This window comes from Bubalus bubalis, chromosome 2, assembly GCF_019923935.1.
Source record: "Bubalus bubalis isolate 160015118507 breed Murrah chromosome 2, NDDB_SH_1, whole genome shotgun sequence".
Lineage (NCBI taxonomy): Eukaryota > Metazoa > Chordata > Mammalia > Artiodactyla > Bovidae > Bubalus > Bubalus bubalis.
In genome coordinates this window covers 65,029,624-65,056,855 of record NC_059158.1, presented here as the reverse complement: position 1 = coordinate 65,056,855, position 27,232 = coordinate 65,029,624, and the positions used below count along the sequence as shown (strand labels likewise).

General features: G+C 37.7%; 1 long non-coding RNA gene across 15 annotated transcripts in view; it reads left to right on the top strand.

The window, feature by feature from the left end:
* The window catches only part of LOC123330649, a 443,928-nt gene that overhangs the window by 191,864 nt on the left and 224,832 nt on the right, over window positions 1-27,232 (top strand). For 8 of the 15 annotated variants that reach the window (XR_006546723.2, XR_006546725.2, XR_006546717.2 and 5 more), the window contains one exon: window positions 13,799-13,881. The exons of the other annotated variants lie outside the window; for them this stretch is intronic. This is a non-coding gene — a long non-coding RNA (uncharacterized LOC123330649). The remainder of the gene's footprint in view (window positions 1-13,798; window positions 13,882-27,232) is intronic. 15 annotated transcript variants of the gene reach the window in all.

Sequence of the window (27,232 nt, the reverse complement as noted above, 5' to 3'; positions counted from 1 at the left end):
CATCAACATGACTCTGCCATGGTGTACACGTGTTCCCAATCCTGAACCCGTCTCCCACCTCCCTCCCCATACCATCCCTCTGGGTCATCCCAGTGCACCAGCCCCAAGCTTCTTGTATCCTGCATCGAACCTGGACTGGTGACTCATTTTGTATATGATATTATACATGTTTCAATGTCATTCTCCCAAATCATACCCCCCCCACCTCTCCCACAGAGTCCAAAAGACTGTTCTAAACATCTGTGTCTCTTTTGCTGTCTCGCATGCAAGGTTATCATTACCATCTTTCTAAATTCCATATATATGCGTTAGTATACTGTATTGGTGTTTTTCTTTCTGGCTTACTTCACTCTGTATAATAGGCTCCAGTTTCATCCACCTCATTAGAACTGATTCAAATGTATTCTTTTTAATGGCTGAGTAATATTCTATTGTGTATATGTACCACTGCTTTCTTATCCATTCATCTGCTGATGGACATCTAGGTTGTTTCCATGTCCTGGCTATTATAAACAGTGGTGCGATGACCATTGGGATACACGTGTCTCTTTTAATTCTGGTTTCCTCAGTGTGTATGCCCAGCAGTGGGATTGCTGGGTCATATGGCAGTTCTAGTCCCAGTTTTTTAAGGAATCTCCACACTGTTCTCCATAGTGGCTGTACTAGTTTGCATTCCCACCAACAGGGTAAGAGGGTTCCCTTTTCTCCACACCCTCTCCAGCATTTATTGCTTGTAGACTTTTGGATCATAGCCGTTCTGACTGGCGTGAAATGGTACCTCATTGTGGTTTTGATTTGCATTTCTCTAATAATGAGTGATGTTGTGCATCTTTTCATGTGTTTGTTAGCCATCTGTATGTCATCTTTGGAGAAATGTCTATTTAGTTCTTTGGCCCATTTTTTGATTGGTTCATTTATTTTTCTGGAATTGAGCTGCAGGAGTTGCTTGTATATTTTTGAGATTAGTTGTTGTCAGTTGCTTCATTTTCTATTATTTTCTCCCAATGTGAAGGCTGTCTTTTCACCTTGCTTATAGTTTCTTTTGTTGTGCAGAAGCTTTTAATTTTAATTAGGTCCCATTTGTTTATTTTTGCTTTTATTTCCAATATTCTGGGAGGTGGGTCAGAGAGGATCCTGCTGTGATGTATGTCGGAGAGTGTTTTGTCTATGTTCTCCTCTGTGAGTTTTACAGTTTCTGGTCTTATGTTTAGATCTTTAATCCATTTTGAGTTTATTTTTGTGTATGGTGTTAGAAAGTGCTCTAGTTTCATTCTTTTACAAGTGGTTGACCAGTTTTCCCAGCATCACTTGTTAAAGAGATTGTCTTTAATCCATTGTATATTCTTGCCTTCTTTGTCAAAGATAAGGTGTCCATAGGTGCGTGGGTTTATCTCTGGGTTTTCTGTTTTGTTCCATTGATCTATATTTCTGTCTTTGTGCCAGTACCATACTGTCTTGATGACTGCTGCTTTGTAATAGAGCCTGAAGTCAGGCAGGTTGATTCCTCCAGTTCCATTATTCTTTCTCAAGATTGCTTTGGCTATTCGAGGTTTTTTGTATTTCCATACAAATTGTGAAATCATTTGTTCTAGTTCTGTGAAAAATACCATTGGTAGCTTGATAGGGATTGCATTGAATCTATAGATTGCTTTGGGAAGTATACTCATTTTCACTATATTGATTCTTTGATCCATGAACATGGTATATTTCTCCATCTATTAGTGTCCTCTTTGATTTGTTTCACCAGTGTTTTATAGTTTTCTCTATATAGGTCTTTGTTTCTTTAGGTAGATATATTCCTAAGTATTTTATTCTTTCCGTTGCAATGGTGAATGGAATTGTTTCCTTAATTTCTCTATTTTCTCATTATTAGTGTATAGGAATGCAAGGGATTTCTGTGTGTTGATTTTATATCCTGAAACTTTACTATATTCGTTGATTAGCTCTAGTAATTTTCTGGTGGAGTCTTGAGGGTTTTCTATGTAGAGGATCATGTCATCTGCAAATAGTGAGAGTTTTACTTCTTCTTTTCCAATTTGGATTCCTTTTATTTCTTTTTCTGCTCTGATTGCTGTGGCCAAAACTTCCAAAACTATGTTGAATAGTAGTGGTGAGAGTGGGCACCCTTGTCTTGTTCCTGACTTTAGGGTAATGCTTTCAATTTTTCACCATTGAGGATAATGTTTGCTGTGGGTTTGTCATATATAGCTTTTATTATGTTGAGGTATGTTCCTTCTATTCCTGCTTTCTGGAGAGTTTTTTATCATAAATGGATGTTGAATTCTGTCAAAGGCTTTCTCTGCATCTATTGAGATAATCATATGGCTTTTATTTTTCAATTTGTTAATGTGGTGTATTACATTGATTGATTTGTGGATATTGAAGAATCCTTGCATCCCTGGGATAAGGCCCACTTGGTCATGGTTTGTGATCTTTTTAACGTTTTGTTGGGGTCTGATTGCTAGAATTTTGTTAAGGATTTTTGCATCTATGTTCATCAGTGATATTGGCCTGTAGTTTTCTTTTTTTGTGGGATCTTTGTCAGGTTTTGGTATTAGGGTGATGGTGGCCTCATAGAATGAGTTTGGAAGTTTACCCTCTGCAATTTTCTGGAAGAGTTTCAGTAGGATAGTTGTTAGCTCTTCTCTAAATATTTGGTAGAATTCAGCTGTGAAGCCGTCTGGACCTGGGCTTTTGTTTGCTGGAAGATTTCTGATTACAGTTTCAATTTCCGTGCTTGTGATGGATCTGTGAAGATTTTCTATTTCTTCCTGGTCGAGTTTTGGAAAGTTGTACTTTTCTAAGAATTTGTCCATTTCTTCCACTTTGTCAATTTTATTGGCATGTAATTGCTGATAGTAGTCTCTTATGATCCTTTGTATTTCTGTGTTATCTGTTGTGATCTCTCCTTTTTCATTTCTGATTTTATTGATTTGATTTTTCTCCCTTTGTTTCTTGATGATTCTGGTTAATGGTTTGTCAATTTTATTTATCCTTTCAAAGAACCAGCTTTTGGCTTTGTTGATTTTTGCTATGGTCTCCTTTGTTTCTTTTGCATTTATTTCTGCCCTAATTTTTAAGATTTCTTTCCTTCTACTAACCCTGGAGTTCTTAATTTCTTCCTTTTCTAGTTGCTTTACATGTAGAGTTAGGTTATTTATTTGACTTTTTTCTTGTTTCTTGAGGTATGTCTGTATTGCTATGAACTTTCCCCTTAGCACTGCTTTTACAGTGCCCCATAGGTTTTGGGTTGTTGTGTTTTCATTTTCATTCATTTATATGCATATTTTGATTTCTTTTTTGATTTCTTCTGTGATTTGTTGGTTATTCAGCAGCGTGTTGTTCAGCCTCCATATGTTGGCATTTTTAATAGTTTTTCTCTTTTAATTGAGACCTAATCTTACTGCATTGTGGTCAGAAAAGATGCTTGGAATGATTTCATTTTTTTGAATTTACCAAGGCTAGATTTATGGCCAAGGATCTATCCTGGAGAAGGTTCCATGTGCACTTGAAAAAAAATGTGAAATTCATTGTTTTGGTTTGAAATGTCCTATAGATATCAATTAGGTCTAACTGGTCTATTGTATCATTTAAAGTTTGTGTTTCCTTGTTAATTTTCTGTTTAGTTGATCTATCCATAGGTGTGAGTGGGGTATTATCCCACTATTATTGTGTTATTGTTAATTTCCCCTTTCATACTTGTTAGCATTTGTCTTACAGCGGTGCTCCTATGTTGAGTGCATATATATTTATAATTGTTATATCTTCTTCTGGATTGATCCTTTGATCATTAGGTAGTGTCCTTTATCTCTTTTCACAGCCTTTGTTTTAAAGTCTATTTTATCTGATAAGAGTATCGCTACTCCTGTTTTCTTTTGGTCTCTATTTGCGTGGAATATCTTTTTCCAGCCCTTCACTTTCAGTCTGTATGTGTCCCTTGTTTTGAGGTGGGTCTCTTGTAGACAACATATATAGGGGTCTTGTTTTTGTATCTCTTCAGCCAGTCTTTGTCTTTTGGTTGGGGCATTCAACCCATTACGTTTAAGGTAATTATTGATAAGTATCATCACATTGCCATTTACTGTATTGTTTTGGGTTCGAGTTTATATACCGTTTTTGTGTCTCCTGTCTAGAGAATATCCTTAAGCATTTGTTGGAGAGCTGGTTTGGTGGTGCTGAATCCTCTCAGCTTTTCCTTGTCTGTAAAGCTTTTGATTTCTCCTTCATATTTGAAGGAGATCCTTGCTGGGTACAGTAATCTGGGCTGTAGGTTATTTTCTTTCATCACTTTAAGTATGTCTTGCCATTCCCTCCTGGCCTGAAGAGTTTCTATTGAAAGATCAGCTGTTATCCTTATGGGAATCCCCTTGTGTGTTATTTGTTGTTTTTCTCTTGCTGCTTTTAATATTTGTCCTTTGTGTTTGATCTTTGTTAATTTGATTAATATGTGTCTTGGGGTGTTTTGCCTTGGGTTTATCCTGTTTGGGACTCTCTGGGTTTCTTGGACTTCGGTGATTATTTCCCTCCCCGTTTTAGGGAAGTTTTCAACTATTATCTCCTCAAGTATTTTCTCATGGTCTTTCTTTTAGTCTTCTTCTTCTGGGACTCCTATGATTCGAATGTTGGAGAGTTTAATATTGTCCTGGAGATCTCTGAGATTGTCCTCATTTCTTTTAATTCGTTTTTCTTTTTTCCTTTCTGATTCATTTATTTCTATCATTCTATTTTCTAATTCACTAATCCTATCTTCTGCCTCTGTTATTCTACTATTTGTTTCCTCCAGAGTGTTTTTTATCTCATTTATTGCATGATTCATTATATATTGACTCTTTTTTATTTCTTCTAGGTCCTTGTTAAACCTTTCTTGCATTTTCTCAATCCTTGTTCCAGGCTTTTTATCTGTGATTCCATTTGTATTTCAAGATTTTGGATCATATTCACTATCATTATTCGGAATTCTTTATCAGGTAGATTCCCTATCTCTTCCTCTTTTGTTTGGTTTGGTGGGCATTTATCCTGTTCCTTTACCTGCTGGGTATTCTTCTGTCTCTTCTTTTTGTTTATATCACTGAGTTTGGGGTAGCCTTTCTGTATTCTGGCAGTTTGTGGAGTTCTCTTTATTATGGAGTTTCCTTGCTGTGGGTGGGGTTGTATTGGTGGCTTGTCAAGGTTTCTTGGTTAGGGAAGATTGTGTCAGTGTTCTGGTGGGTGGAGCTGGATTTCTTCTCTCTGGAGTGCAATGAAGTGTCTAGTAACAAGTTATGAGATGTCATTGGGTTTGGAGTAACTTTGGGCAGCCTGTATATTGAAGCTCAGGGCTGTGTTCCTGTGTTGCTGGAGAATTTGCATGGTATGTCTTGCTCTGGAACATGTTGGCCCTTGGGGGGTGATTGATTTCAGTGTAGGTATGGAGGGGTTTGATGAACTTTTATCGATTAATTTTCCATGGAGTCAGGTGTTCTCTGATGTTCTCAGGATTTGGACTTAAGCCTCCTACTTCTGGTTTTCAGTCTTATTTTTACAGTAGCCTCAAGACTTCTCCTTCTATACAGCACCATTGGTAAAACATCTAGGTTAAAGATGAAAAGTTTGTCCACAGTGAGGGACACCCAGAGAGGTTCACAGAGTTACATGGAGAAGAGAAGAGGGAGGAGGGAGTTAGAGGTGACCCGAATGAGATGAGGTGGAATCAAAAGAGGAGAGAGCAAGCTAGCCAGTAATCACTTCCTTATGTGCACTCCACAATCTGGACCACTCAGAGATATTCATGGAGTTATACAAAGAATAGAAGAGGGAGGAAGGAGCCAGAGGTGGCCAGGAGGATAAAAGGGGGGAATGAAAAGGAGAGAGAGAGATCCAGCCAGTAATCAGTTCCCTACGTGTTCTCCACCCTCTGGAACACACAGAGATTCAGAGAGTTGGGTAGAGAAGAGAAGGAGGAGGAAGGAGACAGAGGTGACCTGGTGGAGAAAAAGGAGAGTCCAGAGGGGGAGAGAGCAGTCAAGCCAGTAATCTTGCTCCCAAGTAAAAATGGGTACTGAAGATTGGGTTCTTAATGGTACAAAATTGATAAATAACAAAAATCAAAGATTAAAATTCTAGAGTAGAGGTTGGATTTTCAAAAATACAATATTAAAGAAAAGAAGAAGGAAAAAAAAACAAAGTCACAAAAGTTATTAAAATATATATATATATATATATGAAGTTTGGTTTAAAAAATAGTCTTTTTTAAAAAGTAATAGTAGGTTATAAAAATTAAAATTAAAGGAGTAATAGAGGGCTCAAAAATAAAAAAAAAAGGTTTAAAAAAAAAGAAATGAATGATTGTTAAAATAGTAAAAATATATCTAGGACTTTCTCTGGTGTTGTTGTGGGCAGTGTGGGGTAAGTTCATATTCAGATAGTTCCTTGGTCTGGCTTATATTTCTCAAGATCTATACGCCCCTTCCTATGTAGTCAGTACTACCTACAGGGTTTTAATCTGTTGCACCTGTCATTCCAAGGCCGTTCCCTCGGTTTTAGCTTCTTCTGTTTGCTGGTCTCTTCAGTGTCTGATTTCCACCCTAACACATAGGGGGCGGTGGTGGACACTTTTTTTAGGCTCACTTGTTCAGTTGCGCTGTGGGGAGTGGGGGACGCTGCAAACAAGTAACACTGGCGTGTGCTCCAGTGTCTCAGCCGCACTGGGCCTGCCCCTACTCATGGCGCATGTACCCTCCCTGCCCACACAGCTCAGGCTCTAGGCTGCTCCCCTGGGAACCGTCCGAGGCCGGCCCTGGGCTGCATGCACCTCCCAGGTCTAAGCCGCTCAGGTTCAGGCACTCAGGTAGTCCTCAGAGGCGCAGACTCCATTGGGCCTGCGTTTTGTGCTCCCAGCTCCGAGCAGCTCTGGTGATGAGGTGTTTGGTGAGCACGGTCACTGCTACTTATCGCCTTTCCCATCCCTGCCACTGAGTTTTCTGGGTGTACAACCAGCGCACCTTCTCAGGCAGATGACTGTCCAGAACCCCAAGAAGTCTTAGTTAGCAAAGTAGCCTGCTTGCAGTTAGGTAGATAATGTCTCTCTGGGGCTGCGATTGCCCCCTTCCGGCTCTGGTTGCCTGTCACCGGAGCGGGATTGTCTGCAGCCAGCTAGTTCTGACCCTTTGTTCTGTGTGCGGGCCTGGCGGTGTCTTAGGGCTTTTCGTGTGGTAGCTATCCCACAGTCTGGTTTGCTAGCCCAGATTAGTTCGCTCTGATTACCCTCTGCGGCATTCAGGCCCGATCCTTACTCTAAGTAATGCAGCCTGTGCCTCCCTGCCCAGCCCCCACTTGCTAGTGGTGGGTGCAGGCGTCTGCGCTGCTTCTCTGCTGGGGGAGTTACCATTGGGCTCGTAATCTGTGGGTTTTAATTATTTACTTATTTTTCCTCCCTATTATGTTGCCTTCTGTGCTTCCGAGGCTTGGCACAGACTCGGCAGTGAGAGTGTTTCCTGGTGTTTGGAAACTGCTCTCTTTTTAAGACTCCCTTCCCAGGACGGAGCTCCATCCCTACCTCTTTTGTCTTTTTTTGTCTTTTATATTTTTCCTACCTCCTTTTGAAGACAATGGGCTGCTTTTCTGGGTGCCTGATGTCCTCTGCCGGCATTCAGAAGTTGTTTTGTGGAATTTACTCAGCATTTAAATGTTCTTTTGATGAATTTATGGGGGAGAAAGTGGTCTCGCCATCCTATTCCTCCACTATTTTCTTAATCCATTTAATACCTTACTTCGTAGGAACCATTATTAGTTTCATTTTACTAATTAGCAATCTGACCCAAGGGATTTCTAAGTTACTTCTTTGTGCTCATGAATTTATGTCACTGACTTAACTTAGTTCATTTTAAGTGTAAGTCTTATTGCTCCTTGTTTTTTTTCTTGATTACACATGTGCTGTTTTAGTCCTCTCTGTATTCCTAATAGTCCTAGCATAGTGCCTTATGAAAGTCAGAGCTCAACAAATACCTGATGATTTGAAATAACTGGAGATGAAGATTAATAAATGGGGATAGCTTTTTTCTTGAGACATCAGTGCTTTACTATTTCAGCATATTTCACTTTTTGAGTAAGAAGATTACTAATTTGTCAATATGAATGAATAAACACGTACAAAATATTCTCATGAAGTACATGGCAATTTAAAAACCTGTGGAATCACTGAATTTTAGAATTAAGAAACCATGGAGATTCAGTCTAATTTTTCATTCCATTGATGAAGAATCAAGCTTCAGAGATGCCAAGTACTGTAGGCCGAGTCACTCCTGAGTCCCAAAGTAATGGGTTTTGGTGATCATACTGCCTTCCTCTGAACTGTGGCCTCTGTTCTAAATTTTTGATACATAATTAAAGGCTACAGATAAATACCTGGTGACAGCCCCAGACTGAACACCTTAACCTTTGCTCTTACTCTCATGCTGAACTCTCGTTTTAGGCTCTTGCCATACAAGTGTAGTTGTTCTCAATACAGGAGCTTTTATTTGTAAATCATAATACTTTCCAAATAAACTGAATTTACAGGTGAGGAGATGTCAGATATTCATCTACATGGCAGCATTTTATCTATCCCAAGAAAAGATGATATGTTTCATAACTAACCTCACTCACTATGGCTCCCTTCTTGGTGCTCTTTTTCTTTTCTGATTCTAACTCCCACCTCTTACCTTCTACTTAAGTGATTGCTACTTCCCTGTACCTCCAACCATGTCCTTTGATACTCTCCTTTTTGAATCTTTAGCCAGATTTCAACAAATAGCTGTTAATAAAGAGATACTACAGAACAGTTCTCTTTTAATATACAGGATCCCATCAGAAACATTCCTACCCTAAAATATAAGCTAATTATTGTCCCCAAAGTTATCTCCTACAATTGTGGTTATTCATACAAACAACTTTGCTTCTTGATTTTTGTATTATATATTTACAGGTATTTATGGTAAGGTCTGGATCTCTCAGGGATTTTTTTGGTGTAGTAGTGTTAGTAATTCATGGTTATATCATTTTATAATCCTTTTGAGAAGATAATTTTTATAGTTCCCAAGATATAAACATTAAATTTAGATCTTGACATTCAATTTTTGTGTGTGTGTGTGTGTGTAATAAAGTTTTATTAAAGTATAAAAGAGATAGCGAAAGCTTCTGACATAGGCATCAGAAGGGGGCAGAAAGAGTACCCGCTTGCTAGTGTTAACAATGAGGTTATATAATCCAAAGACTGTCTGGAGGTTGCAAAGACCTCATCAGACCCACTCCCATAATTTACATCTTAAGGTAACACTGTCCTCAGGCAAGATACATCCTTGTAAAGACCAGGTCTACTCCCATAATTAACATTTTAAGATAACAAGCTTTTTTTCTTTCTCCACATTCCTTAGGATTATTTAACAATAATGTATCCTGCCTAAGGACAGTCTTTGGATTCAACCTTTTGTTATCTTGACATTCAATTTTTAAAAATATGATTCTTTTTGTTTGACTAAGTTGTGTTCTAGAAACCATAGGTTCTAATTTTCTTCATCTGGGATTATAAGAGAATGTGACAGAAAATTTCTTTGAAATGGATTACCCTGAATATCAATTCATTTTTTTTCCTGAAACTTACGGCATGATCTTTTATTAAATCTGCTAGAAACTCTGTTAGTTACTTGAATAGCATATGAAAATATATGATGTTTAAGTATTCAAAGGCAAAAAAACCCCTCACTTAAAAGAAATATTGAATGAATAATTGAAGTAAACTTAGGACCTGACCACAATATTGCAATTACTGTCTAAAAGTCCCTGTGGTTGGATAATTCTTTAAAAACAGAAAGCTGTTTTGATCAAAGCCAGATGTTCCTATTTTTAATTCTTGGCACATTTCCTCAGTAAAGGATTTTCATCTTCAAAAAGGAAAAAACAGACATTGCCTTCAACCTACAGTGTTTGAGCCCCAGGGAAGTAACACTGGTTTGATAAAAGCAGGAATGCTTATTGCTTATGTTTTTCTTTGGACATTTGGTGTGAAAGAACTAGGGTGTAAAGAAAGCTTGGCCTTTGGATTGTTAGCTGTTTGAGTTGTGGATATGTAGTCAGTATTTGTAGCATGAAGCAAAGATAAAGTGTACAAGGGTTTTGTGGATATTACAAATGAAATGATTCAGAACCTTATAGAACTTATAGTGATTTACCTTTAAGCTTTGTAATGGTTGATAAAAACAGAGGAGGAAATAAAGCTTGCCAACTTTACAAGAGTGATGTTGATTAGTGTATGATAGTGCTTTAAGAATTGTTGAAGAATTCTTGGTAAATCAGTACTTAATAAATGTTACAGATTACAGTAAACCAATTTAATTCTCTCTGCTGCTCAGATTTCTGGTGAGGAAATTTAATGATGTGGATAGATTTCTGGCTGAGCTAATACTATCATTTACAATAATTCTTCTGACTTGTAATATTTGTAAGTACCTTATAAAAAGAAAATAATAGGCTTTCTCTTGGATTTTCTATTATAAAAAGCTATTTTCAAGTATTTAAGATTGAAAACTTCATAAGATAATACAAATAATACTTGTAGTAATCTCTGTGAAGAATAAGTACACTCAAGGATTCTCTTCATCAACTGTTACACATCAGTAAGTTTCTTACAATAACTTGGCATAGAATCTTATTCAGTTAGTTAATGAAAGTGCACCTTGAATAAATAAAAATTCAATTTTAAAATAGTCTAATGATCAATTGTTTATATTTTATACTTTAAAGCTTGTTTTATAATTTTTTCTTCCTCACAATTCCTCCAACAGAAAGAGGCTTCCACTTGCAGAACACAGAAAATACTCTAGTTTAAGCAAAGTCTTTGTAATATAAGAAATAAAGTGTTTACACTATCATTGGAAAGCCTGGAGAGCAAGCTTTAGATTGAACCTTCAGGAAGAATTCTAATATCAATAACTTGGCACTTTCCCTGCAAGGAAACCTTGATGTCTCCAACCAGGAAGCCCCTGTCTGAACTACTGAAAACAGGATCTCAGAGCCCTAGCTGCAATCTGGGGATCATAAAGCTACCACCTGAAGAGATTTAGGGCAAACCAGTCTCTTGAATCTGGGAATAGGGATCATGTAAATGTTGTCCAGAGCCAGACAACTTGTGAATACACTTTATATTACATTGAAATGAATAACCCAAACATTCATGACTCACCTGTACTCACAGGATCCTAGTTCTCTTTGTTTCCCCTGACTATATTGCTGGCGATCTCCCAAGCATCTCAGAAGTACTTGGACCTAACACTTCTCCCCTAGCATCTGTGCTTTTTAGCTTTACCCTGTGCAAAGCAGGTGCTGGCCCTCCTCTTCCGCTAAATTACAGGGTCTGATCTGCTTAGCTGTTCTATGATGTGGCTATCACTGCTCTGGTAAGACAGCTGCCACCTTATTCTGCTACAGCCTGGCAAATTCTGTGATATGTTGGACCCGGTACATACTAGTTAACAAGAGCCAATTATTAAATACATTTAAGCTTTGTTAGCCATTTACAAAACACAGACATCATTAAAAAATTAAATTAGATAAATTTAAATAAACTACCAGCCTGTTGTCCCTGAGTAGAGCTGAGAACAGAATGTGCAGTGGCGTTTCATTCTACAGTATATCTACATACAGATGCAGTAGATGTAAATAGCCCCAGAAGCACAGGTAAGAGTAAAATGTAAAAAAATTAGGAGTTGATACATTTCAACTACTTATTGCCTTTGTGTTTGTGATCCCGACAAGCTGACAAGAATCTGGTGATCAGATGTGTGTTATCTCTGTGCCCTAACTGAACAACCTGGTCTGCCTCCTCCCCCGCCCCCCTACCAACTGCCTTCAAAATCTAGCATCTCTTCTGGGATACCAATTAAAAACCCTTTTCCCACCATTTTACCAAAACAATTGCACCCACCCATCTGTTTCTTAGCTCCTTGCTTTTCAAGTTGAGTGTTAGGGGAAAATAATTTTGAAATAGCTTTTTTTCCCGAGTACTCAAGTCTGACCCTCTCTAAAAGACTGTGTATATAACAGCTTTATGCACATATGTGTTTGAGGGATTTTATTCTGAATACTTATTTTAGCTACAGACTGATGCTGAAGCTGAAACTCCAATACTTTGGCCACCTAATGCGAAGAACTGACTCATTTGAAAAGACCCTGATGCTAGGAAAGATTGAGGGTGGGAGGAGGAGGAGAAAGGGACAACAGAGATGGTTGGATGGCATCACCAACTCAATGGACATGAGTTTGCGCAAACTCCGGGAGTTGGTGATAGACAGGGAAGCCTGGCATGCTTCAGTGCATGGGGTCTCAAAGAGTCGGACAGGACTGAGTGACTGAACTGAACTGAACTGAATGATAGTACCCAGTGGAACCCATTTGCTCCTTTCTCCATAGAAGGGAGTGTACATTCTGATTTCCCGGCCACTTTTATCTTTCACCTGTATTTTCGCACCCTCTTACCTTCTGGAGGGCTTCCCTTGTGGCTCAGCTGGTAGAGAATCTGCCTGCAATACAGGAGACCTGGGTTCGACCCCTGGATTGGGAAGATCCCCTGGAGAAGGGAAAGGCTACCCACTCCAGTATTCTGGCCTGGAGAATTCCATGGACTGTGTAGTCCATGGGGTCGCAAAGAGTCGGACATGACTGAGCGACTTTCACTTCACTTTCACTTACCTTCTGGAATAACCCCAGGACATGCACTTGTCGTTCCTTCCTTTCTCTGGAGCTCCTTTCTGGGGTGGTGGCCAATTGTGTCTCGTTCCAAGGCACCAGAGAGACTGGCTTTTACACATGACATTAAATAAGGCTGTTAGGGTTAGATCTGTTAATACTAATGCAGCAAGATAATACATGAGTAATGATGGGGTGTCCACGTTTTCAAGCCTTTTCATGGCAGTCTACTTGTGAATATGCAAGTAAAGTGACTAAACCTCCATTCTTTGTGGACTAAAAAAGTCTGGATTGTTTCCAATGTTTCTGAAGAATCCTAAGGGAGTACCAACATTTTTTTGTTTCTTATCCTTGTGTTGCCAGAGATTTCTTCATGGATTTTTCTTTTTTTAATTAACCTTTTATTTTATATTGAAGTATAGCCAATTAACAATATTGTGATAGTTTCAGGTGAACAGTGAAGGGACTCAGCTATACATAAGTATGTATCCATTCTCCCCCAAACTCCCCTTCCATCTAGGCTGCCTCATAACTTTTAACTTTGAAGAGTTCCCTGTGCTATACAAAAGGACCTTGTTGGTTATCCATTTTAAATACAGCAGTGTGTACCTGCTGATCCCAAACTCCCTAACTATTCCTTAACATATTTTTCTAATTAAAACAGCAGTCTTTTCCCTGCTGCATCCAAACCTAAATGTGTCAATGACCACAGTTTTCCTGAAAAATCAATTTTTTTTTCTTTGTGATCAGGTATATCTAAGCCTGGTTCTGATTCATTTTATAACCGTGAAGAAACTTCTGCCTGGAAATAAGAATTATTTTTAAACATTCAGACAGAACTTTACATCTTCTGTGGTTCATTCCGCATTTGTAAAAATCACAATGTATCTTTGTTAGTGGAAACTTTTGTAATCTTAGTGAATAATGCTACACAGTAGCGAACACTGGGAAAGTCTGAAATATCTTTGGCTTGTTAACTGCTAACCTATTTTAGAATACTCCCATAGTTTGACAGAAAGTTTTCTCAATCACTAATTACCTCTGTGCTTTGGAAAGGGTCATAAGACACTGTGGACGTCTAAAGTTTTTGTCTCTTCCTCAGGTTTCTTTGAGGGACAAATGCATCTCAAGCACGGCTACAGAGACTGAATGTGAGGAAATATAATTCCAAAAAGTCAGATGGGGGTAAGGACCACATTTAGATAAAGATTGTTAAATTACATTATAATAGGCCTCCAGGAAGTATATTCTTCATTTTCTTTCACACCTCCACAGATTTTTCTCAGTGAATACTGTCTCAAGAATCTCTTTATGGAGTAGCAAAAAAAAAAAAAAAAAAAAAAAAAAAGCATGATTTCATCATACTATTCACATTTATATTGATTTGTATGAAATCATAATCTTTAAAACATTCTAACTAGAATCCAGGAATATTAAATAACTGTTAACTTGAGGTTAGTTAATTTAATTTGCAAGTTTCCTTTATTAATGAACAAACAGTGATTTTTTAACTTTTACTGTTATAGTCTAAAGATTAATTTATTATAAGAATTTAAAATTGGAGTGCTCTTTTCACATGAAAACAATGATGGAAATCTGTTCACAAAAGAGATTTAATACTATAGCTGATATACTGTATATTTACAGTGATAAAATAATACTGCTCTGGTAGTAATAATTACAAAGATAATAAAACTGAATCAAATAGTGATATATTGTCTTGAATACTGGAATATGAAGTTTGCTTAAAGGAAAAATAATAGAAGGAATTGGAGAAGGAAATGTCAACCCACTCCAGTATTCTTGCCTGGAAAACCACATGGACAGAGGAGCCTGGCTGGCTCCAGTCCATTAGGTTGCTAAGAGTTGGACAAGACTAAACGAATTCACTTTACTTAATAGAAGGAAGGAAGTTGGGTATTTTTTAAGGGCACAGGTAGCTGATTAAATAGATGACTAGTTTTTGATCAAATGTACCTTCATCTTGGTATATATGATATACAAAGAACTCTGTCTTCTTGGTGGTTATTTCTTTTTCCTTTATGAGGTAGGTACAGAAGAAGGCAATGGCACCCCACTCCAGTACTCTTGCCTGGAAAATCCCATGGATGGAGGAGCCTGGTAGGCTGCAGTCCATGGGGTCGCTAAGAGTCGGACACGACTGAGCGTCTTCACTTTCACTTTTCACTTTCATCCATTGGAGAAGGAAATGGCAACCCACTCCAGTGTTCTTGCCTGGAGAATCCCAGGGACGGGGGAGCCTGGTGGGCTGCAGTCTCTGGGGTCGCACAGAGTCGGACACGACTGAAGGGACTCAGCAGCAGCAGCAGCAGTGTTCGTCACCGGAAACCTAGATGAATGTTTCTCACCTAGATAGGAACTGCTGCTGCTGCTGCTGCTGCTAAGTCGCTTCAGTCGTGTCTGACTCTGTGCGACCCCAGAGACAGCAGCCCACCAGGCTCCCCCGTCCCTGGGATTCTCCAGGCAAGAACACTGGAGTGGGTTGCCATTTCCTTCACCAATGCATGAAAGTGAAAAGTGAAAGTGAAGTCGCTCAGTCGTGTCCGACTCTTAGCGACCCCATGGACTGCAGCCCACCAGGCCCCTCCGTCCATGGGATTTTCCAGGCAAGAGTACTGGAGTGGGTTGCCATTGCCTTCTGTGGTAGATAGGAAAGAACTGGGTAAATATAAAAGCAAGGAAAATATTTAATACCTTAAACATATAGTGCATATAAATGGAAAAGTTAATGTATATGATTGAATTTATTGAATTTTGACAGAAAGGAGATAAAAACATCTTGTGTACTGATTCTTTTTGAGATCCCAGAGAGGATTGTGTCTGGAAGGTTCTGCTTTTGGTCGTTAGGTGACTCAATCAATCCAGTACCTTGGTAGCTGCCTGGTGAGTAAGGGAATGAATTTTAGATCACCACAGATGCCTGAACTAAAAACTGCTTGGGAACTTTGACTCCTCTATCTTCTTAATTTTCCAATATACTCACTTAGAAAATGCTATCAATTTTGCCTCCCGAGCAATTTTAAATCTGTCCTCTCACCACTCTAACACCATTACCCTACTATATTTATCAAGCTCTACTATTTTTTGTAGTTTTCTGATTAGTTGCTAGGATGCCACTTTCTTCCTACATTAATAAACAGTCTTTACATTAATGGATTGACAGAGTTCTAATCTAAAATGTTCTGATCAGCATAGTAGTGTACTCATACTTAAGGTTTAGTAAATTCTGTGTATAGGTCTCAGGCCAGTTGGAGCCTAATAGTGGGCTGAAATATGCTTAAGATGTTTAGAAAATAGAGCCATTTACCCAGCATACATCAGTTGAGAGAACAATAAATTGTTCTCATCTGTTTTCCACTACCTAGATAAAACTTATTTCAGTAGTCATCATTTTAGTAGACTTGAATTTATTAGTAATTGTAATTGAAGTTAGGTTTAATTAATATATATTGAGATTTAACAATCATTAAAAATTATATCTTGAAACTTGGGTATTATAAATTATTAACTAAAGAACTAGATGAGAATATAATGTTCTTATATACTTGGAAAGGCACTGATTTAGTGTTCTTTACCACAAATGGATTCTCTTGACACCCTGTTATTAATAAAAATGTATGGGCACCATACTCAGAAATTTCTATCATATGAATCAATGTTAAAAAACAACAAATATGGATTTTATGGTTTCCTCTTTAAATTATCTTCTTTGTCCAGAGGGAAACAGTGATGACATTGTTGTTTGAAGTCCTTTATATTCTAACTTTACTGACAGTTCCATTCTCATTTTTTTGCCACTTTTTCCATCTATTCTGTATGTGACCAAAGCCGCAGCCACAAACCCTGTTACGTAGCCAGCAAAATCTGACTCTTCTTCAAGGACCATCTCAACATCCTCCACAGGTCCTCTGGTGACCATTCACCACTCTCTGTGCTCCCTAAACACTGCATTCAAACCTCGTTCACAGCACTCATTTAGTTTAGAGAAGGCTTCTGCACTGCACTCTGTGATACCTGAGAGTAAAGATAGTGCTATGTTCTGTGCATCCCAAAGCCCCTAAGCAGAGCTTGCGGCCCATAGGCAACACTGAAAGCAGGTTTAATTGATTGGTATAGAAGGCACATTTTATGTCGCTCCTGTCTATGCATTTGAATCTTCAGCAGAGCTTAGTGAACATACAGATACTAAGGTGCCATTCTATATCTGCCAAATCAGTTCTGTCTCAGAGGTGGGTCTAGGTCTGTGTGTTTGGAGCAGAAGCTCCACAGTTGATTCTAATGTGGGACTGATATATATGCACTACTATGTGTAGAGTGGAGAAGGCAATGGCACCCCACTTCAGTACTCTTCCCTGGAAAATCCCATGGATGGAGGAGCCTGGTGGGCTGCAGTCCATGGGGTCACTAAGAGTCGGACACGACTGAGCGACTTCACTTTCACTTTTCACTTTCATGCATTGGAGAAGGAAATGGCAACCCACTCCAGTGTTCTTGCCTGGAGAATCCCAGGGATGGGGGAGCCTGGTGGGCTGCCATCTCTGGGGTCGCACAGAGTCGGACACGACGGAAGTGACTTAGCAGCAGCAGCATGTGTAAAGTAGATAGCTAGTAGGAACCTGCTGTTCAGCACAGGGGCTCAGCTCCATGTGCTGTAGTGACCTAGATGGGTTGGGGGTGGGATAGGGGTGGAGTGGGAAGGAGGTTCAACAAGTAGGGGATGGATGTGTATATACATAACTGATTCACTTAATTTTACACCAAAAACTAACACAACATTGTAGAGTAACTCTGCCCCAATTAAAAAAAAAATGCATTCTGATGTTGAAAACAAGCAAACAAAAAAATTAGGATTATAGTTCTTTTTCCATTAGATGGTGGGTGAGTGCTCAACAAAATGTCATGATGGGTAATGAATTTTGATAAAAGTCAGCTTTTTTTTTTTTTTAAATTTTGCAAATGAGGCACATGTAACTGTAGGTAAAATAGATTGTCAGAGTTATCTGCTTACTGGTGAAAGAGCAAGAAAGAATCCAAGCTATGGAATTTTTGTGTAATAGTTCTGCCAGTACATTGTCACCATATTTATCCAATAAGAGACTTTATTTTTAATCAGCCATATGAAACATTGATGATCTAAACAATGTTTATTTGAAATGCAGGTATTACTGGGAGGATTATGTTTCTTAATATGTTTACTACAATAACACATAATTGATTTCCATCTGAATAAGATCTGTATCATTGTGAGTTTCGAAAATTTGGGAAATAGGGTAAAAGATATTTTTGGACTATTAGAACTCAAAGATTTTTGAATGTTGAGGTGTCAATAAATGCATTGAGAATGAGAGAGAAATCTGGATGGAGGTGGAGCTAGAAAGGACAGAAAAATATCAAAGAAAATGTGGCTTAGGAGTTTAGCTCAAAACTTCCATGTCGAGCTGTGTGCTACTGATAACCATCCTTCAGCTAAGCTTTGAAATGCTACACACATTTTAAAAATTTCTTTTCAATGTGTATCATTTTGATAGCATTCATTTAGCCTGGCCCATTTGAGAATGGGTTTCTCCTTTGAATTTGTCAAGCTTCTAAACTCTGTGACTCATTTATTAATAATATTAGAATGTATTGAATTAGTGTAGTGTGATGGGATATTGATTTCTGCAAATGCCATGTATATTATCTAGGATCAATATATTTCATTACCATATTGGTAAATCTTGTATCTGGAATTATATTTTGAAAATGATCTTACTCTCAATCTTAAAAGTCTATTAATGGTTGCCTAATTATAGGAAAACATTATCAACATTTATACAATACTTTCATTCTTAACTAAAACTTTGCTCACGATTTCTTCATGGAAATTTTCCTTACTCTCACAACCCACTATCTGTATATTGCTTTATTTGTGAATAATATCTGAATTGTAGTGATCTCAGTACTCCCTAAGGTAACTCTACATAGAGTATTATCATCATTATTTGATTACTTGTTCTACTCCTTCTTTAAATAGAGTCTGGCTGTGTCATAATATCTCTTTGATTTTAGATTCCCATTATTATAATTACATTTTGACAGCCTCTGTTAATATCTATTCTAAAACATTTCATTTGACTGATTGGATACATTTTATTTCAATTATACCTGATTGATTTCTAATAATAATAGTCAATAATACCTTTAAAAATAGATAATTATTATTTTGATATTTAATAATTTGAGGGAAATTTTTTATGTTGGCAAGCATTGTTTCTTTAGTTAGATATGAGATAAAGGGTTGATGATACTGTTCTGTATTTGGATGTTATATATAGAATATACACTTTGCAGATATATGCATATACCACTTCTCACTACATTTTTTTTTTTAATGTTAAAAATAAATTTGGCTGTGCTGGGTACTGCTGTACAGCCTTTTCTCTAGTTGTGGCAAGCGGGGGCTGCTCTCTGGTTGCTGTGAATGAGCTTCTCATTGTGGTGACTTCTATTGTTGTGTAGCACAGACTTCAGGGCATGCAGGTTTCAGTAGTTATGGCTCTGGGATCTAGAGGACAGGATCAATAGTTTTGACACATGGGCTCAGCTATTCCTCGGCATGTGCGACTCTCCCAGATCAGGGAATGAACAGGCGTCTCCTATATTGGCAGGGAGATTCCTCACCACTGAGCCACCAAGGAGGTTCCCTAAAATATTTTAATTTGTTCCTGAACTATCATTCACCAAAATGAAAAGGCATTAAATAAACAAAAATATTTCCACTAGTTTTAATGGAAAAAATTATATATTTTATCCCAACCCAGTCAGTTCAGTTGCTCAGTCATGTCAGACTCTTTGTGACCCCATGAACTCCAGCATGCCAGGCCTCCCTGTCCATCACCAACTCCTGGAGTTTACCCAAACTCTCATGTTCATTGAGTCAGTGATGCCATCCAACCATCTCATCCTCTGTTGTCTCCTTCTCCTCTTGCCCTCAATCTTTCCTAGCATCAGAGTCTTTTCAAATGAGTCAGTTCTTCACATCAGGTGGCCAAAGTATTGGAGTTTCAGTGTCAGCATCAGTCCTTCCAATGAACACCCAGGACTGATCTCCTTTAGGATGGACTAGTTGGATCTCCTTGCAGTCCAAGGGACTCTCAAGAGTCTTCTGCAAAACCACAATTCAAAAACATCAATTATTTGGCATTCAGCTTTCTTTATAATCCATCTCTCACATCCATACATGACTACTGGAAAAACCATAGCCTTGACTAGATGGACCTTTGTTGACAAAGTAATCTTCATTTCCAAGGCAAACCATTCACTATCACAGTAATCCAAGTCTATGTCCCGACCAGTAATGCTGAAGAAGCTGAAGTTGAATGGTTCTATGAAGACCTACAAGACCTTTAGAACTAACACCCAAAAAAGATGTCCTTTTCATTATAGGGGACTGGAGTGCAAAAATAGGAAGTCAAGAAACACCTGGAGGAGCAGGCAAATTTGGCCTTGGAGTACAGAATGAAGCAGGACAAAAAGCTAATAGAGTTTTGCCAAGAGAATGCACTGGTCATAGCAAACACCCTCTTCCAACAACACAAGAGAAGACTACACTTGGACATCACCATATGGCCAACACCAAAATCCTAACCTAAGATATTAGTAAAATTTTCACAAACAGAGAAAATATATCAGCTGAGAAATGAAAACATGTTCAATAAGGAAAATAATCAATTTGGAAGTACATATTTCACTCATAAAATGTAATTAAAGTTTATACTATGCATTTTTCCTTTATTTTTGCAATTTTTTTTAGCAAATTTTCATCCAAGTTGTGGTCATGGTCATAATTGTGCTTATATACTTATCTGTAAGACTGACCATAGTAAAATGCCTTCAGAGCAAAATATGTACAAAACATGAGACTATGTTGAAATGCATGGAAATAACACATTTGCATAATACAGATGGGAAAGTCATAGAAGATGACTTGGCAGATATTTGCAAAACATTTGTTTTTGTCCAAACATAAGGCATAACGCAAAAATGTTCAGAGTATTTGATATTCTCTGAACACTTGTGGTAGACAACTTGGCATTTGTCTTTGTCTGCACCTATAATTCAAAATATTACTACTGATAGTGTATTTATTCAGTGTGATTTTAGTAAAAATATTATACTCCTCCAACGCAAGGGAAATTGTTGTGGATGAAGTCTTTAAACACGTAAATTAATTCTGTTGTTTATTTTTATATTCCAACATGAAAAATGTATTTATTTAAAGCACTTTTTATTCATTTAAAAGAAATGCTATTTATGGGTTTTTAAGAACTTAGATATGTGCAAGGAATAATTTGTCTATGAACTGGTGAAAATAAAAGTCATGCAACTTTAATAATAATTCACGATCAAACTCATGTGAAAGAGTACTCAGCAGACTGAACGTACTTCATTTTCAATTTTGGGAAATGATCTTGGACTCGATGGGATCTTCCCTAGTTTATGATAATTGCTCTCATTAATAGCTTTAGGAGTAAATTTCAGCCTTTAATACTTCAGCACTGTTCAGTGCTCATTAAACGACCATTCAGGGGAATAAACCAGAAAAGAGGAGTCATGAGTTACCTGCTACCACAATTTCTGCTCCAAAGTATCAAAAGAATTTAACGGTCTTTATCTGTTACATAAAGTTTTTATCCACTGTTACAATTGAAAAGTTCTGATCTATTAAAATCTCTTCTTTATTGTTATTGAAAGTGTCTGGCACTTTTCAGACTGTTTTCTCCATTAAGACACACTTAGAGATTTTCCTAAGGGAGCTGGTAGCCTTTAAGGGCTTTCTCAAAGTTATTTTTTTTATCCTTATTTTCACTAGAGATGTTAGTTTATGTCGGTGAGCATGAAAGTGTCCTAGGTGTTCCAGCTGCGGTCTGAGTCCCTGCAGCATCACTATCACCTGAGAACTTGTTAGAAATGTATGCTTTATAGGATCTCCCCCAGAGGGAAACAGAATTGGCATTTTAGCAAGATCCTTAGATTGAAAATCACTATCTAGGTTAAACACCAAGTTGAAACAGGAAATACATTTTTGGATTGAGTCAATGAGAAATGGTAGTTGGGATACAAGAAAGTGTGAGGGGTTTAAAAGAATGTTAGTGTGACCAAGCAGAGGCAACCCGATGCCAAATTATTGTTCAATGTGATTAAAAAAAATAATAAAATAAATTAAAAAATAAAAATAAACCCCAAACTTCTGAAAACAGATTTAGCACATTCCTGTGTCATAGCATAGCCCAATCACAAGTGTGACCTGAGGGAGAAAAGGAGTCAAGAAATATGCTGATGAAATAACACATATAGGTTTTATTTTGACATGTATTAGTGAAAATGAGATGGTGGTTATGTATATCCCTCTTACTCATGTGGCATTTATTTTAGTGATCTACACAAAGAATATAACCCATGGATCAACTCCAGGGAATTAATAGTGTATTACTGAAAGGATGTCATTTTCAGTAATAGGATGTCCCTTCTCCAATTCTTTCATCTTCAAACCAATTTTAATTCTTTTGATTACATCAAGAACAAGGTTTTGGGTACCAATGAGTACATATCAGATTTTATAGATTATTGAGTTGGATAATTTTCAAGTATGGAAGTCTTGTTATACTTCTCTAACCAGGAAGCCATGGCCTTGCTCACAGAACTCCTGGAAAAGCAGGGAAAATCCAGATGCCATGTGTAATGAGTTAGCTGGCAAACAGCCAATATTCAAAACAGAATTCATTTGTTGAAGGTCTTTCTATGCATTGATATCTGTCTGATAAATGTGTTTTATTTTTACTTTTAGAAGTTTCAAATATGGATATTTGAAACTAAAAGAGATAGCTTGATTTCCCATGTTTATAATTGCATAATACCATGTGTATAAACCTTTATTGTAATTGTTATTTTATATTCAATTATAATTATAAAATATTTGATAATCTTAAGTTTGGTTACACCTAGAATTAATATTAATGACAGGAATTTTTGTTTAGGCAATATCAAAAAAGTCAAATTTCCTTTTCATATATTTGCTTTGGAAAATTTATTGTGATTTTTTTTAGCATTAAGTTTTGAAGTGTGTTATTTTTCTATTCATTTAAAGTCTGTGAGTCTATATTAATGTCTCTAAGTCTGTTATTAAGGAGAAAGAAGTTACATTATTTATTTACTGCTATATTTCTCTTATACCAACTGTTCAGGTCAGTACAGTGAATACTGAAGAAAAGGCACACAAAAGTGAATTTAATATTTATTTGCAAAGTTAGAGACAGACTGTAACATCATCTGTGACTCTTGGCCTTGTGTTTTATGATTATTTGATCTGAATTTTGATCAACTATCCACATACCTAAAATTAAAAAATCTCCTATGGAATGTCACCACTATTTAATATTAAATACAAGCTTTATAGCCACCCTGTTATGGTGTAGTGGAGTTGGGGAACAAAGGAAGCAATATTACAGTGAGCAAAGTTGGCCCATCGTGGCAAGATCTACTAGTTTTTAAAGCCACAATCCTTTATCCTTTCTTGCTGATGTGGTCCTATGATTAAATTCACTTCTATGGATGGCATGTGAGTGGAGAGAGGTGTCCCACTCTGGTTCAACTAATTAAGATGACTGCTCTAAATTTGGGCTTCCCTGGTGGCTCAGATAGTAAAGAATCTGCCTGCAATGCAGGAGACCTGGATTTAATCCCTGGTTCAGGAAGATCCCTTGGAGAAGAAAATGGATATCCCCTCCAATACTCTTGCCTGGAGAATTCCAAAGGCAGAGAAGCCTGGGGGCCCTTTCCTACCTTGATGATTGAAAATGGAAACAACTGGAAAAGTGTCAGAATTAGCGTATTGAGTAAAAGAATTATCCTGCTAGCCTGGGTCCTGGGATGATTTTGCTGAACTTGGTCCATCTATCTTTCTTGGACTATTATGTGAGGAGGGAAAATACATTTCTATGTTCTTTGAGAAGTATATTTTTCAGTCTTTTGCTTACAGTAGTTGAGCCTTCAGTCTGACTAATGCAACTATGTGGTTTTTCTGGTAATGATAGCCAGGATGGCTATATAGTTGTCCAAACTGGAAACTTTTGAGTTTAGGAGAACAGCTGTAAATTGGGGATATTAGAGTGAGAGGGAGGATGTGTTAGTCTAGTGCTGCTCTGGTTGTAAAACCATTTTTCTTTCCCTGTAATGACAGTCTTATGTGACTCAACCAAGCATGGTATAAGGCTCCCTCACAGACTGAGACTTTTCTTCATCTGGTTTAATGATAGAGGTATGATTTTATGAGCTCCACATTTCAGATAATGGACACATTTTCCTCCCTAAAATATTTAGAGAGTAAAATAAATGGCTGGGAGAAATTGTCACCCCAGGATCCTTTCTTTACAGAAGAGCTACATCACATTGATCCTATTCCCAGTGGCTATGGGATTTCCATATGGTATCAGTACAGATTTAATCTAGGTCTCCATTTCCAGGAGTCTTGCCTTCTCTAACTAACCATTCTGAGTTTGGAATCCTGAAACTCCTTAGTCAAATGAGACTAAGACTATTTAATATCCATTGTAATTGTGACGAATGAAAGAAAAATAGCATATAAGGTGTTTATGAGAGTGCCTGGCTAATGAAAACCAGCCAATGTGCAGTGGCAATAAACAAAATTAGTGCTAAAGTACCTAAAACTAGACAGAAGTCTGGGCACAGCATGACTGGGGTCTCTACTTAGTGTCTCACTAGGCTGAAATCAAAGCATTGGCTGAAGCCATGTTTTTCATGGGGCTGAGTATGGGGGTGGTCAGAACCCTCTTACATGCTCACCTGCTGTTGGCATAATTAATTTCCTTGCTACTATAGGACTTGTTACTGAAATCCAGTCTCTGTACATTGGCATCAAATAAAAATCACGGAGACAGAGTTTGGGGCGAAGAGGAAAAGAGTAGTCTTATTTCTTTGCCAGGCAAAGGAGGCCACAGCAGACCAGTGCCCTTGACACCGTGTCCTCCCTGAAAGGGTTCAGTGAGTAAAACTTATAATGTTAGCTCAAAATAGGGTTCTTGGTAAAGATCAGAGCAGGTGTGGGGTCTGATTCTTCTCTTCTTATGAAACATTTCAAAGCTGTCAAAATGTATAGAGATGGGGTCTAATGTTCTCTGGGGCTATCGTACCATGACCTTCTCTTCTGGAATGAAGAATGCTTACAAAGAAGATGCATATTAGGGAGTGTTTCCAAGAGGAAAATCACCAGATGCCTCATACAGCTTTAACTAACAAATGAGTTTCTTTAAGCAATTAGGTGCAAAGGAGTCACTAATGAAAGAAAGAAAGAAAGAAAAAAAGTATGATAAGAGGATGTACAAGTGAAGCAAAAAGTGATGGAGACCAACTAGTCCAGTCAGTGTTAGCTGTAGCAGACTGAGGCACCGATTTTCCTGCTAGCTGTGGGTTGAGCACAGCTACAGCTCTCACCTCCTAGAGGCCACTCATATTCATGGCCATACGGCCCCCTCCATCTTTAAAGTTACCAAATTTCCTCTTCTAGCTGGAGAAAAAGCTTTAGTTTTAAAGGATTTATGTGGTTATCAGGTCCACGCAGATAATTTCCCTATTTTAACATTAATATGGGACTGTAATTATATCTGAAAAATCCCTTCAAAGCAATACTTTAAAATTAGTGTTTGATTGCATAACTGGAAATAATTCATGTGCATTTCAGAGCCTTGGAATCTTATGAAGGCTATCTTGGAATTATGCCAACTATAATGTCCTTGAAACAACTAAAAAAAAATCAGATAAATTATGTGAAATAGTAGTGTTCTCATCATTGGACATCAGGTGATGTTTCACAGCAATTGTGAAAAGATGGGGATAAGATGTACAATCTTACAATCGCGTCCTGCATATGACAGGTTTCCAGGTTGTAGCATAAGGAGTAGGAAACCAGTAAAAGTCCTGCAGCTTCAATAAGTTAAGGAGATGAAACTGGGAGTTTTTGAGGCCAAGAGCAGAGTTCTAGAGAAAAGAGAATGGCTGAGGGAGGGAACTCTAGAAATCTCTTTGTGTCTTTAACTGAGCACTGATCAGCATTTGCAAGCGGGGAATTTAGCCATGGCAGAGAGAACCACTCAAAAGGACTCAACAGATTGAAGGAATAATCCCTGGAATTTACACAAGGCTAGAAATAGTTCCTCTTCCTGCCAAATACACAGTGGGAAGTAACACAATTCAAGGGCTATTGGATAGAGTCCTCTAAAGTGTATTGCCTCAGTGGTGGGTTAATATTAGCTTTACACCGAGTTCTTCTCTAATCCCTATGTAATAAAGCTTAAAAGCATAAAAGGATTAAACTGTTTTAGGCAAGTTAACTGCAACCCAGAAAAAAAAAAAAATCTCAGGAATATTTGAATATAAGATATGCAGCACTCAACAAGGTAAAACTCAAAATATCTAATACAATTTTTCAAGCATGGACAGGGGCAGGAAAATATTACATATAACAAAGACAAAAATCAATAAATGGAAACATCATATAGAAATGGCATATGTAATAGAATTAATAGATGACATAAAAACTATTATTGTAGCTGTATTCCATATGTCCAAAAATGGAGAAAGTGAAAGCTTTAGTTGCTTAGTTGTGTCCAACTCTTTGTGACCCCATGGACTGTAGCCCACCAGGCTCCTATGTCCACGGGGTTTCCCAGGCAAGAATACTGGAGAGGGCTGCCATTTCCTTCTCCAGGAGAGACATACCAAAAAAAGAACAAAATTGAATTTCCAGAGATAAAAATGGCAATGTCTAACATAAGAAATACACTGAGTGGAAGTAAGAACAAATATTACAGAAGATTAGTGAATTTATAAGACATAGCAATAGAAGCTATCCAAGAAAAAGACCTAAAAGGAACAGTACATCAGTGAGCATGAGGCAACATTCCATTTCATTTCTGTGTATTAACAATGAACAATTGCTAATACACAATTGTTTAAAGCTATACACGGAAAGGTTCAGAACATTGCTGAGAGAAATTAAAGAGGATCTAAGTAATAGAAAAGAAAGACCCAAACTTAAACATCCAATATTAAGATGTCAATTCTCTCCATTAAGTTCAGTTCAGTCATTTGGTCATGTCCGACTCTTTGCGACCTCATGGACTGAAGCATGCCAGCCCTCCCTGTCCATCGCCAACTCCTAGACTTTACTCAAACTTATGTCCATTGAGTCCATGATGCCATCCAACCATCTCATCCTCTGTCATCCCCTTTTCCTCCTGCCTTCAATCTTTCCCAGCATCAGGGTCTTTTCCAGTGAGTCAGTTCTTTGCATCAGGTGGTGAAGAACTGCATCAAGTATTGGAGTTTCAGCTTCAGTATCAGTCCTTCCAATGAATATTCAGGACTGGTTTCCTTTAGGATGGACTGGTTGGATCTCCTTTCTGTCCAAGGGACTCTCAAGAATCTTCTTCAACAACAGAGTTCAAAACCATCAGTTCTT